Source organism: Wyeomyia smithii, chromosome 3 (assembly GCF_029784165.1).
Source record: "Wyeomyia smithii strain HCP4-BCI-WySm-NY-G18 chromosome 3, ASM2978416v1, whole genome shotgun sequence".
NCBI lineage: Eukaryota > Metazoa > Arthropoda > Insecta > Diptera > Culicidae > Wyeomyia > Wyeomyia smithii.
Window position 1 is genome coordinate 49,462,137 of NC_073696.1, and position 21,138 is coordinate 49,483,274.

A 21,138-nucleotide genomic window follows, 5' to 3' on the forward strand; every position below is an offset into this window, starting at 1 on the left:
CTCACAACCATCGACACCTATGTCGGCGTCGGGATTCGAACTCAGGCGTCGAGCGTGGTTGGCGGAGACGTTACCAACCACGCTAGGCCCCCGCCTAGAGGAAGGGGGGTAAAAAAACCTAAAAAAGCTACGTCATTTATGCATGCTAATAAATCTCATCGCGTAAGCCATTCGCGGGATGAAAATTGCTGTAATAACCATTACCGGTTTCCAGCAATACAATTTTGTGTTAAATACAATCCAATTAAACACACCATCTTCAAGAATGAAATGACTGCACACTAGGGTGGGGCTTATTTTCAAAAATGTTCGCGGGACCTGTTTCCCCAGGCAATAAGACCTCCTTGGGGTTCAATAAGCAACATATAAAAAATTGGTTGATTTTCATTAAGGTCTAGAGGTGGCGCAGAGGGCCTAAAAGTCAAATTTTAAACGAAAGCAATTTTAGAACAAAACATATGCCTATATAGGTAAACAGGTGATTCCTGCACTCTTTTCGGAAATACAATGATGTCTATTACAAGAATATATTCGAAAACATGACGTGTTAACTTATATAGACACATTGTGCATTTCCTTATAATCACATACCCCGAGATTGCAAGAGTGTACACTGAAATTGCGAATATCTCAAAAACGGTTGAATTTAACGCAAAACGGACGAAATTTACGTCCATAGGGTCACAAAATCACCTGTTTACCTACATAGGCATATGTTTTGTTCTAAATTTGCTTTCGTTTAAAATTTGACCTTTAAGCCCTTTGCGCCACCTCTAGCCCTTAATGAAAATCAACCAATTTTTTATATGTTGCTTATTGGATATAACCCAAGGAGGTCTTTTTGCCTGGGAAAACAGGTCCCGCGAACATTTTTGAAAATAAGCCCCACCCTACTGCACACGCGATGAGACACATTGTTTACAATTTCGAAATAATAGCAAACCTGGGTAATCGAGTTCTTAAATCAAGAAAAACATAACAGTTTGCCTGTTAGGAAACGGTTTTAAATTAAGAGAGGATAATTTTTACAATGTGATAAACCAATAAAATGAAGATTCATATGAAAAGTGTAACCACCACGCCCCTGTAGCCTTTCCTGAAGATGAGTCTAGAACGGCATTTTTCGCGTTACATAATTAACAGATGTTCCTCGAAAAAACATCTATACGATTAAACAAACGCTTGCTAGGATAAGATTACGATTGCAGCATTCTTTGCAAAAGCGCTTTTGTGCGTAGACGAATTCCAAAATTTTGCAATTTTGAAAATGCTGTATCTCTGGAACGCTACATTTGGTCTATTGCTGATTAGTGATTCCTATGTAAAATCGTCTGCTAAACACATTGGCGTGGACAAAATCAAAATCGAAGGGGGGGGGGGGGGGGTGACGTGCTATGATTTGAGCAAATTAAGATATTCGAGTATGATAAAATATTTTAGATGCGTTCGGAAATTTGTTTGAACATGTGGTTTCGAATGTAAATATATGAAATAAAATCTGAACAGAGCGGGATTTTTTGCGTTACATCATTAACGGATGCTCCTCTAAGGTACTTCTCTTTGATTGCACAAACGCCTGCTAGGATGCCATTTAGATAGCAGCAATTTATGTAGAAGCGCTTTCGTGCGCAGACAAAATCCAAAATCTTGCAATTTGGAAAATGATGTATCTCTGGAACGCTACATTCTGTATTTTGCTGATAAGTGATTCCTATGTAAAATCGTCTGCTACACACATGGGCGTGGTCAAAATCAAAATCGAAGGGGGGGGGGGTATTTCGAGCAAATTGCAATTTAAGTATCAAATCGAAAAAAATGCAATGTTGGCAAGACTGCAGAAAAAAATTGACCACGTAGTTTAATTCTACATCTCAAACCCTTCAAAATGATATGTCAATATCACCTGTAGCTCTTCAGGGTTTCGAGATATTCACAAAATAAAAATGGTGTTTTGCTTGAATCGCAAAAAGTGGAGGCAGTCCCATTGGCCGAGGGGTCCATCAATCGGTACAATACTTTGTACTTATAAGTTCCGGCCCAAAATACATCGACTCACAAATTTTGGTCGAAATCGGAGATGGTCGATGCATTTTCTCGGACACTTGACATGGAATGACCTATATACAACTTTATCAGATTGTACAAGGGTGCTTATATCTCACCAACAACTGAAATATACGGACCAAATTGTTGGCTGGGAAGCTTTCGAGTACCCCCAGGGGTACGCGTACCCCAGGTTGAGAAACGCTGAAATAGACGATAGAAATTTCACCAATAGCCATAGAGGTTTACTAGAGCACATACCAGCACTTGTTTTAAAAATATACTATTTCGAGAAAAATGTACAAGAAGCTTGTTAATTGGAAATGGTTATAAAATATAATCAATTTCACCCCGTTCCATGGTAATTCCTTTTTTAGTTTTTATAAAAAAAAGATTTTTAAAAAATATGCTGTTTTAGATGATTAATTTTTATTTTTATTTTAACTTCTTTCCACAAAAAAATATTTTTTTGGAGTGTATATTTTTTGGAAAGACAAAAAACTGAACAAATAGTACAAAATGGCATCTTTTGCCTACAGAAACGTCTATGCAAAGTTTTAGCCAACAAATCAAAAATGATAATTTAAAAAAAAAACTGGGACATTTTTTGTGGAACTGCACAACTAGAGAAAAGAGAACAAAATCCGGTAAATAATATGATCAAAGTATACCTGCTGATGATAGTTACTACAATAATTAAGTTTGCAGACTTAAAATCAAGATACGACAATGCGAAGATCTATTCAATATTCTTCTCAGTGTTCCAACCAACATTTTGCATGTCCTCATAAAATGCATATTATGTTACTGCCATTGAACGATTTAAATTGCTAACGTCTAGATTTAAAAGCCAAAAATTTTCCAAAACTTGTGATATAATAATTAGAAGTGGCAAAGTACTCGAACGTTCATAACTTTTTTGTTTTTCATTCTACCATCATCAAATTTTGATAGACATATTGTAATCTTCAATGTGTGAAAAAAATTTAAAAAAAGATTTTTTTGAGATATTTAATATGTTTTGATAATTTGGAAAATTTGGCCCAGAAAAAAATTACAGTTTATATATTTTTTCTAGAACCGCAATTTTATTTGTCTACAACTTTGCTGGAGACACCATTTCACATGCTAACGTCTTGATTTAAAAGCCAAAAATTTTCCTAAACTTGTGATATAATAATTAGAAGTGGCATAGTACTCAAACGTCAACTGGAAATTTTGCAGGTCGAACACGGGCTAGCACTACGATCCTACTGACACCAAGCTTCGGAAATTGACTGGGGTGCGACACAATACTGACGACTGTTCTTTCTTTTTATTCTACTAACCTTATGAATGAGAGCTCACATACAGCTAAAGCTCAAACAGACACAAGGCAACGAAGCTATCTTGTGTTGCACACGACAGTAGTGCTGGGACTATCCGGGTTAAGATATCCGACAAATATCCAAAATCCGGATCAACCGGATATCCTTATATACATAAATACTCAAGTAAACTTATATACATAAATACTCAAGTAACACACAAAACATGTTAAAAAGAATTTACAATGACAGTAGTCATATAATAGTACTATAAGCGCAGTTGCAAACTTGTGTTGTTATATTATTGTTCTCGAGATGTTTTTCTATAGCATAATTGTGTCTCATAGATTGAATATAAATTGAATATAAACCGCCGCTGTTTGTTCGTAACTTGTGTTTATGATGTTATCAAAACTGCACAGAAAACAACTTAAAATAGGTACATCATCTGCGAGAAGTTGTTTTTCACCAGTGATTCAACCACATTTCGAAAACAAGCTCGTTTTTTCCTGGTTTTGGAGATGATTTTCAATAGCATGGGTTAAACGAACAATAACTGTTACATGAATGGCACTTGTTTTCAAGTTGTCTTCCAGATGTTTGCACTATTAGAAAAACTGTGTATAAAATGCCGGGGCAGCCGCGCCTGTTCAATATTATACGCCTGATCATAATACTACGTACCTTCAAAGTACTTTTCTTATGATTGATCTTAGTATTCAGCAGTCAACGCAAAATTACTTGATCAAATTGTTATTAAAATATTTGAAGGATTTCAATAAAACTATTCGAGGTGGGTAAAAATGTGCCATGAAAAGATAAACAAAACGCTTGCAGTGCAACCAATATCACTTCATTTTTTGTTACCGTATATCTAACAATGTTTTCTAGTTTTGTTATATTTTGTGTCTAGATAACGTTGAAACTATGCGAAAACAATTTAAATATTCAAGCTACAGAAGCAATCCATTTTGAAAGGTTGTACATTGCTTTTTATAATCAATTTAAAATTAAATTGGAAGCGCCATTGACGACACGATTGTCGATCTAGTCACACTGCGCATAACATCACATTTGCGCATGCGCTGGGTAAATGTTGTCATAGCAACGCATTTGCTTTGTTGTGGCGGATTCTGACCCACGAATGCGCGAATTTCTTAATTCCACTGGGACAGTGCAGATCTACCAAAGAAAAAGGAAATCACATTGAGATTTACTACGTATGTAAGAAAGAGATGCCAGATAGTTGTTTACGAACTAAACCGATGCGATGGTGGGCTAAACTGACTCTTTACAACTAAATAAATCAGCGAACATTCTTTAATGCATAATCTTTTTATCACTGATTGACGAATGGAAAACGGTATCCAATGAATGGCGCATAATTTTTCAGAAGTAAAACACAATGTTTCACCATGAAATATGACGCGCACGTAGAACTTTGTATTACAAGCATCGAAACGTTGATCTAATCTTGTTTCTTATTTTCCAGTGATTATTCGGAACGCCATAATCACTATTTTTTTATTGTATCTAATATAAATCCGCGCCGTTCTACAATATTTTTATTTTGAAGTTTTATGCTTACAGCAACTATGTTCCGATTAGTTAGCAATTACAACTTGAAAATAACCTGTTTTGAACGTTTTCTTACCGGATTGGTACTCGAGATGTATTTTGCAGCTTCAGTCAAGTTGGCTTGCTTCTATGAAGTTATATAATATTATATAGCACCAGTGCTTGTTATAGTAGCCTTCAATTTTAGCGCTTTTTTGGTGATAGATATGTCATGGGAAAGGTAATGTCAACTGAAATCTATAACTGAAGGTTGTATTAGAGGAGTTACAACAACTGTTCTATAACAACGTCTGTTACTTGGGTAGTAGCAAGGGAGTGGGGGGGGGGGGTCGTGGAAAAAGCCATTTTTCGCGTTACATTCGGACATGACATCCCAGTTTGTTCATTTTGAGGATGTCCTGTTGGTTTGGCTTGCGCTGTGGACAATCTGCTGATCGGCTGCGGCTGTCATCGATGATATAGGGCTCGCACTCATCCATCATTCATCAATACTTTGAGAAGAAAAGCTTGCATTTTAAGTTATTTAAAAGTCGTGCGTGAGTGTGACGCATGATTATCTTTTAACGCACATCAAATAATGATTGTCCTTCCAGGGTTAGCTTCAGAATAATAATATGTGAGCATTTATCATCGGCTTTGCGGTTGATTGGAAAAAATAATATTTTAGCGCTGTTTATGCCAGTTTCGCATAAATTTATTAGGCTTACTAGAGATAAATCGATTTGTGATTGCCATAGTTTTATTCTTCTATCATCTTTTTTATCCATTTTTTGTATTCCCGCCCAATATATCATCGAGTTTTAAGTGAAGAAACCTCGTAAGAACATGTTCTAAAAATTTTTGATTAGATTTTGTAAATTGAAAACTTTACTAAAATTGATCAGACAAATGATCTTTAAAACCACGTACGGTTAAAAAAATGGTTGATGTAGACGATAGATGGTTCCCCAAGCAGCACCTGCAGTTCGTGATTCATTCGCATTTTCCACTTTCCGCAGTAGCGCGTTGGTCCTCCACAAGCATAGTACATGTCTCATGGCCGGAAAGGAGTTCTCTTGAACTTGTTCCGTGTCCATGAATGATCGTTTTATCAAAAAAATATTTTTTTCAATACTGGAACATTTTTTACGCCAATGTTCAATGGGAGCAAGTGAATGAACTCGTTATTAGATCATTTTCGAGCAGTTGTCTGCTTTGAGCACTCTTGTAAATCTAAATTTTACTGAATGCCTTGATAACATTTTCATACATGCGCTCAACCATAGTTTTTTTTTAATTGTTCTAAACATTCTAAAAATTTAAGCAGCTTTCTTATTGTTGTTGGTATTCAATTAAGCCGAACTGAATAATAGTAAAAGATCTACTGTCCTTTTTCCAAACTGGTAGCTCTCTGTTATTTATGAACAGATTTAACAAAAAAAAAACTTCATACAGTGTTTAAACTACTTCCATCTTCATCAAACTGAATGTTTATGTAACGTGTGTTATCAATTTTTATAAAATCACTACATCAGCTGAAATTTGGACACACCTCCCGAAAGCAGGGAAGCATATTTACCTTTGAAAAGAGCAACCAGCTGTGTTTGGTTTTCCTTTGCCATCTACCACGTATCGCTAGAGAGCTTGAGCATACCGACAGTATCGCGCACCATGTGAGTGCATACTTCGAAAGCAGCACCACCGCTGCTACTGCGCCATCCGCAATGATTTATGTTCAATTAACAGATTTGTGGAGCAGCATTGCGTGTATGTTTTGGCGTACCGCAATGATGCTGTGAAGGAGTCTCGCTCGTCTTACTGCCACGCTGTGCCACTGGGATGGTACGAGTGGGTGTAATGTGGGTTACCTCATGCCGCACAATTGATAAGAGGCAAACGATGAGGTAAGCTAAAGCACACCCGTGCACCGGGAGAGAAGGTGCTGCTGCTGCTGCTGCACGGAGCAAGATAGTAAGTGTTTTAGTGTGCCCGCTGGATTCGATACCATTTGTCACTGGTTGCGCAACAACAAACATGAGGAGCGCAGAGTGCAGAGCGTAAGAACTGCAAAGCCGTTAGACACGTGTGTGAAATTTCCCCGCCTTTCGCAGCGACCGCTAGTGGTGTGCAGTGTGATCAATTGATTGATTGAATGACAAGTGTAGCGACTGCGACGTAGCGTAATTCTGTTGGAATTTATAGTAAATAGTTTTCCAACAGCAGGATGGAAGGAAAAGGAAAATGGAATTAAATAACATGCGATAAATTTGGCCCGAGCGTCGTTGCACAAAATTGCGAGGCAGCAATGCCATTTTTCGATCTGAATTCGTTTCACAAGCCGCGAGTATTAACTATCTTGGCATGTCTTTTCTGTTGTCGACGTGAGAGCGTAATAGAAATAATATTTTTAGTTATGACATAATTTCTCTCTATTGTGGCATATCTGAAACGAGATAAATGGAGATATAACCAGCTCGTCGTTTAAACAGAAGATAAAAAAACCTTTATCCAATGCTAGTAGTGCTGAAGCACGTATCACTGCAACCGTAATCGGTGGCAGGAATTTATGGCGGTTTATTGAAAGCAACTTTTATTCCCAACTATAAAGAAAATGTTTTTGATTCGCGGTGATCAGTGAGCATCCGAAAACGCAAAAAGGGTTTTGTTACGTAAAGGCTTCACATACTAATTGTAGATCTAATTTTTTTGTTATCATTGTCTAATAATAATTGAATTTTCTCATTGTCTAATAATAATTTTAAATTTGAGAAAATAATTTTGTTTCTAAACTTTTTATTTGAGGTTCTGTAATTTTACAACTATTCAATAATAGATATTTTTGGAGACTTCTATTATCGGATTGTCGTTAATGGTATATGTCTAGTAGTATTTCTCGGGTCAACAATATAGATAACTACATTATCTTACTGTCCATCACATGCCCATTGTGGAACTGTCACAAAAACATTTCACTGGATAAACTGGTTGCATGGGCGTTCAGCTTATTACGAATTCTGGAAAATGATTCCATAAATAAGAGTAGTCAGTCAGAGTTGAAAAGTCGATGCCACTGTCGACTGCCGCCGCGCCAGGAGATGACCTGTCGTGATACAGTAAATCGGAATGGACAAATTGCTACTGCATCAAAAGTGACGCGGAGCGCAGCAGCCGGATGACTGCCGATGTCAACTCGGCACGTTTCTCAAACACGAGCTCGATTGCTAGACGTCAGAAGATCAGCCTTCCCCTAGAGCCCAGACTTGGTGCCGATCGTGCTTCGCCTGGCTGCGTACAGATCAAGAGATCAACGGTTGCCAATCGTCCTCGAGTCTCTCGGTGCTCTCATTGCCACCAGATAGTATCGTGATGCGAGAGCTAGGGTCTCGCTTTAAGACCTTAGCGGACGGGGATGCCGATATAGTTTAGCGGATAGTGAATATATAACCTATAATCAATCCACGTCGGTTGTAGCTTGTTTTTTCTGTTGTTTGCTACAATTGTGTGGTCGACTTAAAACAGTTTTTTTTTTAACATTATTTTACTCAAAGAGCTTTAACGTTCTCTTGAGTTGTAAAAAATCTGCTTGTTTCTTTGGTCGTTGAACAGCTCTCAGCCACGGTATGATCAGCTTCCAGCAGAGCACGAGTGCTTGGCGACTTTCAGTTTTGATTTCAAGTTGTAAGCTGTACTATTTTTTTTTTGCTGTTGTTTGTTCCCTGATGCTGTGTCGCCGCCGTCATCGTCTTCGTCGTTGGCGTTACTCGCGGAAGACGCTAAGGTGCGGCACGAAAAGTGGAGACTTTTTGTTTGCTCTAACTTTCTTATATATGAGAGTACCCACTTTAAACTGGAGCAAACCATACGTACACTGGGGAATGTCAAAAATGATCTGGAGAATCCGGAAAACATTAATCTGTTGATGTAAGATTAGCTCAAGCAGACTAATTTTCGCAACGCGGTATTACGTCTGTTTCGCCGTGATGCCGTATGTTGTGCTGGGTTGAAACTGATCTTATAGGTTGGTAGCAAGTAGAAACAGGCATAGTGTTTGGAAATATTTTAGAGCCTAACTTAAAATGAATTTACGTATGAAGTAAATGGCCCAACTCTAAATATTTTTTTCGGTGTTGCTCTTTAAAAGGTGTTTTGTCATACAAACTCTTTTGTATGTATTCTGATCGATCGGTTAATGTAAACGCAGTCTCCGATGGTGATCTATGTGGGCTCTCTGTGCTGTCTGATTGTTGAGACCTCCGCGAGAGAAAAAAACTCTTACCTTTACCTACGATAAGCTACGCACGAAACGAAGCTGTGAGAGATGACGGCAAGATAGGGATGATCAGTGATCGCAAGCTGAAAATGTGTTCGGCATGTAAGTATTATCGAACAGGTATTTTAACCATGCACAAACCCTTATGATAGCAACATATTCTAATAATTTACTTTTTGCAAAATGTAGTCATTTAAGAACAACCAATAAAACCAAATTTCTACCCAGGAAATAACTGAAACTAACTTAAATGAGATAATATTAATTATCCAAATAATCCAAATATATGAAAACACCTGGTGACGAGTTCATATTTTATAATGTGTTAAAACATATTCCTGAGAGCGTGATGTGATTTTAGTAATGAATTTCAATAATTGTTTTAAAATAGATTTTTCTCTAATGGAAAAATGCTCCAATTTTAAAGTCGAATAAGGAATCTCGCAGAGGTGCTGTTTTCCGAGCTTTTTACTTTTAAAAAATCATTAAATCTTCTATACCTATAAAAATGAAGGCCGGTCTGTCTGTCTGATCCATATAGGCTCGGAAACTACTGAACCGATCGACGTGAAAATTTGTATGTAGGGGTTTTAGGGACTGAGAAAGGTTCCTATGATGGTTTGAGACCCCTCCCTCCTCTGAAGGGCGGGCCCCCATACAAATGAAACGCAAATTTCTGCACATCACAAGACTAACCAAGCAAATTAGACCAAATTTGGCATGTGGATGTTTCTAGGAGTAACAAATACACTAAAGTCGCTTTTTACGCGGTTTTTTTACGCGGATTCCGGAATTTACGTGACAACATTTCGAATTGTAAGATGGCGACATCCAGTGTCTGGAAAACAGCCGAAATGACCAATTAACACCCAATATGGGTGTTTCTTAAACCAGAATGACACACAGGGGCCAGAAATTGTCTCCAAATGCCATTTTGAAATCCAAGATGGCGACTTCCGGTTTCCTAAAAACAGCGGCAAATGACTAGATATTTCTGGAATTGTTATGATGCACTGAAGCCACAAATCGACCTATCAACCTCAGACAACATTTTTAATTGTTAGATGGCGACTTCCTGTGTCTGGAAAACGGCCGAGAATGACCAAATACCACCCTATATTAGTGTTTCTTTAACCAGGTTGACGCTTAGAGACCAGAAATTGTTTCCAAATGCCATTTTGAAATCCAAGATGGCGACTTCCGGTTTCTGAATAACAGAGGCAAATTACCAAATACCACCCAGTATGTGTATTTCCGGAATTGTTATGATGCATTGAAGCCACAAATCGACCTCAGACAACATTTTGAATTGTAAGATGGCGACCTCCGGTGTCCGGAAAACAGCCTAAAGTGACCAATAGGCGGGACGAAGTTTGCCGGGTCAGTTAGTAATTAATAAATGCAAGGTTGTTTCAAATAAATTTCACACAAAAGTTAGTTTTAAGTAGACACTGAAACTGCAACTTTTTCAAAAAGTTCGTTCTCGAAAGATTATTAGTTTCGTCAATCAGAGGGATAATAGCCTTGAGTAAAGCTACTTTCTCTTAGGGGTTGATTTTCTTTGGATGATCTGCTCACTTCAAATGATCATTCAAGTTGAAATTGTCAGAATTCAGAAGAAATCATTTTTAGTTAATCTGCCATACCACTTTTCGAATATGCTAAATGCACGGGCTAATGCGGAATAATTTTATTCAACACGTATTGCGAAGACGAAGACGTAAGAAAGGAAATTATTCAGTCGCATATCCAAGACTTCAACTTTATATTTTGCTTTGTCAACGACGACCTTAAAGTCGGGTAAGTAATGGGTGGACGTCTCCGCCATTCTCCATGCATGTCTGTTCCTTATTTTCCATTGTAATTTTTACGAAAAAGGCAATTCTTCAATGAAGAAGGGGGGACTGATATGCGATTAAAGGCAGTATAAAAATATTCAGATATTTTCTTTATCTACTTGTAGAAGCTCCCATCGCTTCTAAAACATGATTTATCGTTTGGTTTAATAAGCCAGGAGCTTCTGCTCTTAGATTGGACTTGAAGTTTGGGGAATTGTTTGATATATGGTCAAAAGCAAAGCAAAGCCTTGGTGCAAAGTCAACCTTCCGATTCGGCACTCGACCTTCTGTTTCATTCATACACAGACTTCGCAGCTAACTGTTTAGTGTACAGAACACGATCCAACTGACACTAACAGTCTCTCCCGAGCCGAAACTTGACGATTTGGTTGCATTTTTTTGACGACGATTGGTTGCATTTTTCGACAAATAAACAAATACACTGAAATTACTATCACCCCGAGGTATTATCAGCAAAAATTGCATCTCTGGAAAATAAAGTCAAAATTTCTCTGGTGCTAAGCAATCTTCTTCTTAAAGTTTGTTTTTATCTCGGGATATGTTATACCAATAAACAGTCTATAAATTGCATTTTAGGAATCAAACAACATTTTTTTTTTTGAGCGACTCTAATTATGGGTACAATTTTTGTTCCTATATTGCTAATATAACTGATACTTTACCTTTGATTGGATGATGGAACTAGCTATAAAATTCAGAAAATATATAAATTTTGATAAATTTTGATATTTGTTCTAGATTAAATACCGCAAAGAAAGGGAGAGGCTCTGGCAGCACGGCTATCGTCAGCACGGGTGTATTGTCTGCTTAGTTTAAATTACAAGTGTTTTTCCCTCGGTTCTTTTGCTGGACCTATTGTGATTGACGAGAGTGGTTGCTGCAAGCTGTAGAGGCGCTCGAATATGCAACGATTTCAATGGGTTCAGGAAGATAAGTACTGATTATTGTTTCGATTTTGTTATGTGTTGGTATTCGCGCTCATATCCAGTAAAAAATATTCGACGTTCTATCTTACGCCGCACTGATAGTGTAGAAAAATATCGCGTGTATGGATTGCAATATCAGTTTTTTCCTATATTTTTATCTTCATCATACATTCTTTATGCGTTGTACATACGCTGGTAAACGTGATTATACCATTTCACGAACTGGTAGGATATACGGTATTTTCTGATGTTGATGTTGCTTTTACGTGCGTTATACCAGCGGTTCCATGTTTTCTGTTGAAAGTTTATTCATGAATTCGATAGTCGTGTAGGGTCATTTTTGTTTCGCTCGACCTGTGAATCGTCACATCTCAGTGCTCTGATTTTTCCATTTTTTGCCGATAACGTTTGTTGTTGTGATAGATGCGTGAACGTGTGGATGATCTGTTTGGATGACTCTATGCGGTGAATGGTTGTAGAAAGGAGCGACACGTCTGTGCAAGCGCTGCAATGTTGTTATAATAACTTATTTCTCACAGGGTTCAGCGGTGGTTTTTGAAGTGTTCCTTAGTACGCTTCTCACATTGTTTGATGTGCCTTTAGCGTAGATGAGGCTCAAAAGAAGCACTCTGATCTTTTGGCTCGAGCGGAGGCGGCCAAGAAGGAGGCCAGGAGGGTGACTGTATCTACACAAGTGCAGACGGACGCCCCCTCATTCGCAGCGGTTTGCTTTACGGGGCAAGTCGCCCAAAGAATAAGAAAGTCTCCAGGGGAAGGGGCCCCCGGGAACACAAAAAACGGTTGTTTGTTTTACTCCCGGGAGACAACGCATCAACTGGCTTAGGGTTTACTGGAAAACCGGCCAGGATGGTAAGATTCGTCAAGATGGCGAAGCGGCCAAACGACCAAAGAAGGTCAAGAAGACGCGGAGCAGGAAGGACACCATCTTACTCAAGACAGATGTGTCTAAGTACGCCGAATTCTTGAAGAAAACGAGAGGCAAAACTTAGCTCAAGGATTAAGGAGAAGATGTGCGGAGTATCCTTCGATATCGCACTGGCGAGATGACCCTTGACCTCCAAAAGGACGCGAGGAACGAAGACGCTACCTACAAGTCGGCAGCAGGACAGATTCTAGAGAAGAAAGTGCAAGGCACTCGTCTCGGAGGTGACTCTTTAGCACAAACCCTCAAAGAGAAATGCGGTGTGAAGGAAGCCACTGAGTCAAACCACCTTCGAAAGGGTCCAGCGGGAATCCAGGTGGCCACCTTTCGACTAGCGTCAGAGAATGCGAACAAGCTTAAGTTTGGCTGATCAGTATGCCCTATGGGTATATTTCTGCAACCTGACGTTTGCTTCAGGTGCTTTAAGTTAGAGCACAAATCCTCCTTCGGGAAAACGGGAAACCAGACACTTTACGGGAAACCACGGCTTAAGGGTGACGCAACTAAACCTGAATCACTACTACGTGGCCCAGCAGCCGCTATAACAAGCAGCCTCTGAGTCGTTGTCGGACCTCGGCATCGTATCGGCCCCCTACCGCATACCTTACGGAAACCAGCATGGCTGCCATATGGACGACGGGCAAGTTCCCGGTTCAGGAGGTTGTGGCAATGTTAAAAAAGGGGTGCTCTACTGTTGTTATTATGCTCTGCCACGTTGGTCTATCCAAAGGTTCACCCAGACGGTTGACCTGTGAACTATGGATCTGAGGGGCCTAACGCCGTTGGTGGTGGTGGGTGATTTCGACGCTTGGGCTGTTGAGTGGGGAAGTCGCAACATCAACCTGTAGAGTTACAGCTTGTTGGAAGCTTCGGCAAAGCTCAACTTAGCCCTGACCAGCGTTGGGACCAAATGTACACACAGCAGAAATGGTGTGGAGTCGATCATCGACGTGATGTTCTTCTGCCTAGAACTGATCATGAACTAGAGAGTAGACAGACAATGGTTACACTACTAGCAATCACTAGTAGGTCGGCTATAGTGTGGACTGCAACGAGAGGCGGGAAACGGTGGGTATAGCCAGCACTCTGATCATCCGCGGGTGCAAGACGAAAAAGCAACAAGAAGAGAGCGCGAGGAGGGCAGTTTGTTCCGCCCGAGTACTAACCAATTAATTGCCACACTATCGCGGGTGTGTGACGCCACCATGCCTTGGGCTCGCTAGCCTGGAGATGGGAAGCCACCGGTTTACTGGTGGGCTGACGCGATAGCGGACCTTCGCGGTGCGTGCTTCCGGCACCAAGAGCGCCGAGGTAGCAACTTAGCGTAAGAAAATGGGCATCACACATGGGGTCACACTCGACGTGAAGAACGCGTTCAATAGCGCCAGCTGGGACTCCATAGCGCTTGCACTCAGGAGCATTCATGTACCGGTGTCGTTGTACAAGATTCTGGGAAACTATTTCCAGAATTAAGTACATTTTGACAGCTCTGAGGAAGGTCTGAAGTACGTCCCAATCACCAAAGGGGTTCCGCAAGGTTCTATTCTGGGCCCGGTGTTCTGGAGCGCCATGTATAACGGTATGTTGAAACTCAAGTTCCCTGTAGCAACGCTTAAGGGTCTACGGCGAGACAATTGAAGAGGTCGAGTTAACGGCTGCGCCATTACCTCAAAGCGATCTTTGATGCTCTTATTGTCGACGATAAGCTTACGCTTGGGAGCCACATCGACTCTGCTTGCAAAAGGGCCTCATCGACTATTGCAGCACTATCTCGTATGATGTCCAATAGCTCAGCGGTGTATGGCTGTAAGTGAACACTTCTTGCCAGCATGGTTTCGTCTATACTTAAGTATGGTGGTCCGGTGTGGTTCAAAGCTTTCGGTACTAATTGTTATCGTGATAAATTGGAAAGTACCTACAGACTCGTTTGCCTCAGGGTTGCGTATCTTACAGTGTCGTACAATGCAATCTGCATCTTGTCCGGCATTATGCCTATCAGCAGGAAGATGTAGAGTGTTTTGATCAAGGTGACACAAGGAGCATACGAAGTACCAGCAGGACATTCTTGATGGTCAGATGGCAGCAGGAATGGTTAGGCTTTAGGCAGTAGTAGCACAGAGGTCCACCATGTGTCCCGAGTTCGTGGATGTGGAGGAGACCGCTGAGCATGTCTTATTTGTATGCATTCACTTTGCGCATTCGGGGAGTGATATGATGGTAGTGAGCAGGCCAGATACAACTCCGGACAACTTGGTTCGGAAAATGTTTGAAGACCCGAACATTTGGAGTGTGGTTCATGCTGACTGTCAGTCTCCAGGTGGTTAGCTTTGAGGTATAAGACCCCGACCCCGATATGTCTTTCTTGTTAGAATATTTTCCTGCCACATCTTGATTTCTACATTTCTAGAACTATTTATTGCCTGTGCTTGTTATTGCTTCAATAGGCATTCTTTATAATGAATAAGTGAGCGCTTAAATTAGCTGTGAGAATATTTTCTCAAACGAACACATATCTTAACTACGCGTAAGAATTATTCAGGTCACCAAAAGATCAAGATAATCGTCACGTCACGAAAATTTAATCTCTTCTCAAACGAATGATTTGCAAACAAACAAACGGTCCATTTTGAACACCTCTACCGAAACCTGTCTGCCGTGGGCCTGACCGGTAGCTACTCCACTCGAGACCCGAGCAGCGGTAGCCCTCCTTCGTGAAAATGCGACTCCACTCGCGCGTCACAACAAAACAAAACGCTCACGAAACGATGACGACGACGCGACGGTCTCGCATACCGGTCCTCTTTTGCGCCTTGGCCAGGCACAGCACAGCATGGTATGGCATGCTGCTGCCGCCGCGCGCTGTTGATCGGTTGATCGTGTGCGAGCGCTCTCACAGCACAGATCGCTCCTTCCAGCCCGGAGCCTAGCCACTACATGCCACAGAAGGCGCGCAATTCATACCCTCTCGGCTCGGCACATAGTCTGTCTATGCTGGCCAGCGCAGAAATTATTTAACCGCGATACGAATCGGTTGTGTTTTTGGCGTTTTCGCGTGCGATTTTTTTTCTAGTGGCTGATTGTTGTATACAACTTAATCCCGCTGCTTTGCGCGAGGATAGATTACTAGTCTATGTGAGTACGCGGCTTATCGGTTACATAGACGAGCAACGTTTCGCTATCAGGCGAGGTGCGTTGGGTGATATTTTGGTGACCCGGGGCTTACGAATTGTTGGGTTTAATTTCTGGGTTCTTTCTACGGCAATATTATTTATGATATGACAGCGGTGAATCTATCTGCGGCTGGATTTCGTCTCTTTCTCTCTTTCTGTGGTGGTTTCAACGATATTTAATGACGATTCGATGGCCTGTGACGGATCTTCGGATAGTTTTTTTTCTCAGACGAATGATTTTTAAGTACAACTGAAAGTAGAAAGTGATACCGTTCGCAAAAACTTGCCCGGTAGAAGAAAGTTTGCTATATGCAAAAGTGCATGGGCAAAACAAGTGCTCGTTAAGGGAAGATTTCAAACGGCAACAATTGCATCCTCGGGAGGAACGGGTAGAGTAAGGCGAAGAAACGCAAAATAGTTGCGGAAAAATTACAGATACGAATCATATTGCCTGTTAGTGTATGAATCTTGTGCCAATGAAAACGAAAAGTAGTTTCCATTAAGTGCAGCTCTGGGGTGCGTTTGTGTGTGCGAGTGAATAAAGCCCGTGCGGCACAAGTGCCGAGGTGACTTACAGGACGGCTGGAGAATGCGCGTTTGTGGCAGTGGCGGCACTCGGGAGATAAATTCTGCAACCTGCCCGCACACTGGTGCCGCGGGGCATTTCGAAGGCTGATTTCATGCGATCACCGTCTCAGAACGTATGTCGGCTGTGGTTGAGGGCCTAAACTCGACCAAGCTGACGGCGGAACTGCGGTGATCAAGGTTTCATCATTAGGATACTGTACGACTGTTTGGCTTCTGATTTGTTCCTACATTTTCGGCAGTCTAAGCTCTGTTTAAACTATGAAAAACTTGGTGAAACTTGTCGCAGTGTTCGACTTTATGAGTGTGATTTCGATTTTAAGTAGAACTCCGTTGGGGTATCCGGCTGATGTGAAGCGATTAAGTGTATACACATAGATAGACGGGTCGATATGACACGATTCATGGGCTGTTCGTCAATGTCAGATATTGGAAGTTACGCACCATTGACGCAAGGAAAGAACAGAACCTGCTACGTTAGTGGGCAGCTTGAGTTACGGGGACAGAGGAGGGTACAGAAACGATCAAACAAGTTTTTTTTCGGACGCGTGTAAGTGTACGATATGCTTTTGTTATTGTTCAGCTCCAAGAACCCTGAAGTGTGTGACATTTAGTGTCAGAAAAGCGGACTCGCTTTCGTTCGCTTCGCACTGAGCGGAGTGTGGTTGTTTTCAACGCGAGGAATGACGAGCCGGTGTGGCAGACGTGAACGTTTTCGCAGAGTTCGTAGCACGGATGTCGTGCTCGGAAATAGGGGTATTAGTATTTGAAACTGCTGTTTGGTTAGTTTTATACCTATATTCCTGCTGAAATTTATGGTATCGATGGATGAATTGTTGACATTCGAAGATTGATTGCTGGTGGTGTCGGCATTTGCATTTTCGACGGGGAAGTATCCCGGGTAACCTTTCGTGCTGATCGGTATGGATCGTGTGTTTTTTTTTGCTAGAAAATGGAATAACTAAATGATAATAAATTGGTTTTCTACAATTTTGGGAGATTCGGAACAGGAATATGGAATATCTACAAAGATTAGAATAATATTAGACAGCTACAAATGTGAATGGAATGGTTTGAGTGCTTTCAAAACTTTTATAGAACTATGACTTCACTTCGCGATTGAACTGTGTTCTATCGCGAAACGCACTAGATTTTGATTTATCATCTAAAAAATAACTGATAAAACTCCAAAGAACGCTGAGGATTTTCTAATTTATCTTTTTATTTCTCCAAACAAAAGTAGACTACTTACAGATTCATAGTTAACGTATTTATCAATATTTCTACAAGGTAGGGATATTTGATATTATTTCAATTGTGTGTGAAATATTCAGAAGAGGTTTTGGAAACTAAATTGTAAAATTGTGTAAAAATATGTGAGATGACCTTTTTTTTAAATCTCTTTTTTTGACTATTTTTCTCAGCATGAATTGAAATTTTTTTTAATGAAAATTGAGACAAACCACTAAAAGTCACCCATCGACATTTTGTCTTTGCTTCTTGTCATTATACCTATATCGATATATAAAAAAAAGTTTGAGGTCCGACCTTTCCAAATGTTAGTCTTGATAATAAATAGATTTTTGGAGAAAAGTGTGCAAAGTTGCTTCGTTTAGTAGCATAGAATTTCATGAAATTCTGAGAAGGCGCGCCAGCCTCTTAGTCGATATAGTAGTCAATTATAGTAGCAAGAGGTGCCAACAGCAACTTGTAAAGTTTTCTAGATCAGTGAAATGGGTACTGTATAATCAAATAAATGGGCGAATTACTCATATTCAATCCAGTCGAATGTGGCTCTTGTGTAGGTAGAGAGAAAATTACACCGGTCAACACCAGTTTTGCCATAGAGCTCAAAATGGAAAAAAGAGAAGATTTTATATATTTTAGCAGTACCTGTGAATTTTAGTGCTCCTAGCCGCATAGGATGTGCGTCAAAAGGCCGTAGAGTAACTGCTAGCCGGGTTCGTCGTTTCTCAGTTTGCTTACGGAAAAACTTTTTTGAAATCTTCGAGGACTAAACGCACTTCTAACGAGGCTAAGGGCACTAAAATTCACAGAAAAGATTAAAAAGCTATAATGTTTTATTTCTTCCAGTATGAGTTCTAGGGCAAACTTACTTCGCTTTTATCGGCCAGTGTTATTTACAAAAGTAGGTGGTTTTTCATTCTAATTCAATAATGGTACTAGAAACTAGGACTGGCGCCGGCGGGCAGATAATATTTTCAACAAATTCTGATAACTCTTACTTTCCGTTTGCTATAAATTTGTTCGAAGCAAGTTTTCTCTGTAAGAATCTCAGACATGAAATCTTTAATAATTTTGAAAAACGATGTGAGCCCGAACATCGGGAAATAAAATATCTCATTTTTTCATTAACCTTTTTATTTTTTGTCGATTGAATGCCTTCGAAATGTTTAGGTAGAATTGATCAATGATTGCAAAATCTAAAAAACTTTTTTATAAAAACGATTTATTGCAAATGATTCATAGCGTTCTGATGAGAAATTTCCGATTAATCAGATCGTCCCATATAACAACATTGAATAAATCTAAAATTATAGCAAAAAATATCGATTTTTTGAAATCTGGTTTTTTCGTGAAAACTGTGAAAGGTTGGCTAAACATTAAAAAAAAATTAAATTTTCTGAAAATAATTTAAAAAATAAGTCAGAATGGTTTGTTGGTATAATATCTTCTGCAAAGTTGAAGACAGAAGTTTCGTCTGTGTGAACAAAAAAAAGTTGTTTTGTCCTTGTTGAAAAAATATCGTAGTAACGTAAAACCAAAACCCGTATTCGGCTCAGTGAATTTGAACCATATGTCAAAAAAAATGTTTTTGTACTAACGGGAAATCTAGCTTCAAGAGTATTTCCTAAGCCGAGTGCCTATTAAGGAACGAATATTTTTAAAGCCAGAACGGTTCGTTTCATTGGTATAGTGTCTTCGGCAGCTTTCATATCAAGAAAACGGCATCGATCCTCGTTGGGTGGCAACCTTAGTGCAAATGTTATGAACTGTGATTAAATTGCTTCGGTTCTAGTGGTCCAACAGTTTGTGTGTGTGTTTCCAATACGGAGCGAACAAGAGCATAGAACGGCGATCCCAAGCAGTAGGGATCACCAACATTTTTGGCAGCTCTAATGATGAATCCTAGATTTTGATTTGCTTTAGTAATAATATTTATGAACGAAAGCTGCGTGTCCCATAAAAATCCAAGGTCTCAAACAAGTCCAACTGTAACGACAGGACATCCGTCAATTTCGTAAACCCACTCAATGGCAGATTTATTCCTCGTGAGGGATATGACACAGCATTACTGTACGCTAATGACTAGTCGATTCCATCATTTTCCGAACATTTTAATAAGCCATTGTAGTTCAATGCAGTCTTAAACTAATCTGACAATGACGGAAATTGTGAGATCGACAGCATACGCAAGTTTACAACCAGAAGGAAGAAATATACAGACATCGTTGAAAAAGATCGAGTACAGTAAAGGTCCCAAATTGCTTCTTTGAGGCACTCTGGAACTGTTTGTAAAGCTGTAGAGCGAGTTGATCCAAATTTTATATCCAAATTACGGATGATTAAATAGGATACCAACCTGGATAATAATATTATCCTTCAAAAAAAAAAAAAAAAAAAAAACAAAACAAAAAAATAAGAAATAATACACATTGTAAAAAAAATTCGAAGAGAAGAGATTATTTTTTGGAAATTTTAATTTTGATTTCCCCAAGTAGTTTTAATTTCCTCACAATCAAACAAGTACCAATGAACAGCTTACACAAGTCCGTTTTCGAGATACCTAATTTAGAATAATATTTTCATGTTTCTTTTTTTTGTCTTACGATGCATATTTTTACAGAAAAGACAAAATTACTCTCTACAACTTTGCCGAAGACACCATAACTATCAAACAAATTTTAATTCTACAGGATTTTTTTTCTCATTCTTACATGATCGGACAGCCACCGATATTAACCCTCTAGTGCCCAAATTAATTGTTAGACGGACTTCGAAAAAATCACTATGAAGCTTCATAAACATTTTTTAAGTTCTTATTGAAGCATTTTAGAGGTTCAACTGAAGACCGTCTAAAGGCGGCATTGGGAACTAAAGGGTTAAGCTAATCTATTGTAGTTTTCTTTGAAAAAAAAAAGAGATTTTTAAAATACAAGCTTTCTGTAAGAGTAGTTCTTTATTTTTTTTTAATTAGAAGATTGATTAAAATTTTATTTCACGGTGTTTTTCCCCCCGGAGAGTGGGTTGCTAGAATCATTATTTCAATATATCCCGTTACCATGCTTGTTTCCTTCTTGATCTCTTTTCTTTAGTGTTTTCACATTCTGCTAGTTACTTCGATATATCTCCAATTTCTGACTTTTTTTTATGTGTGGACTCATCACTGCGACCAGAGAATACTGCTCATAAAAGCATAAGAGTCCCATATAGAAATTTTCACAATTGAGAAAATT

At 39.5% G+C, this 21,138-nt stretch overlaps 1 protein-coding gene across 2 annotated transcripts in view; it reads left to right on the top strand.

The window, feature by feature from the left end:
* The first annotated feature begins 15,884 nt into the window (after positions 1-15,884).
* LOC129729453 (fibrinogen alpha chain) overlaps positions 15,885-21,138 on the top strand; it is a 246,335-nt gene continuing 241,081 nt past the window's right edge. Inside the window, exon 1 of one of the 2 annotated variants that reach the window (XM_055688028.1) lies at positions 15,885-16,037. The gene's annotated coding sequence lies outside the window, so the exon portion shown is untranslated. Of the gene's footprint in view, positions 16,093-21,138 lie in introns of both variants that reach the window. The other variant, XM_055688027.1, reaches the window with a different exon arrangement.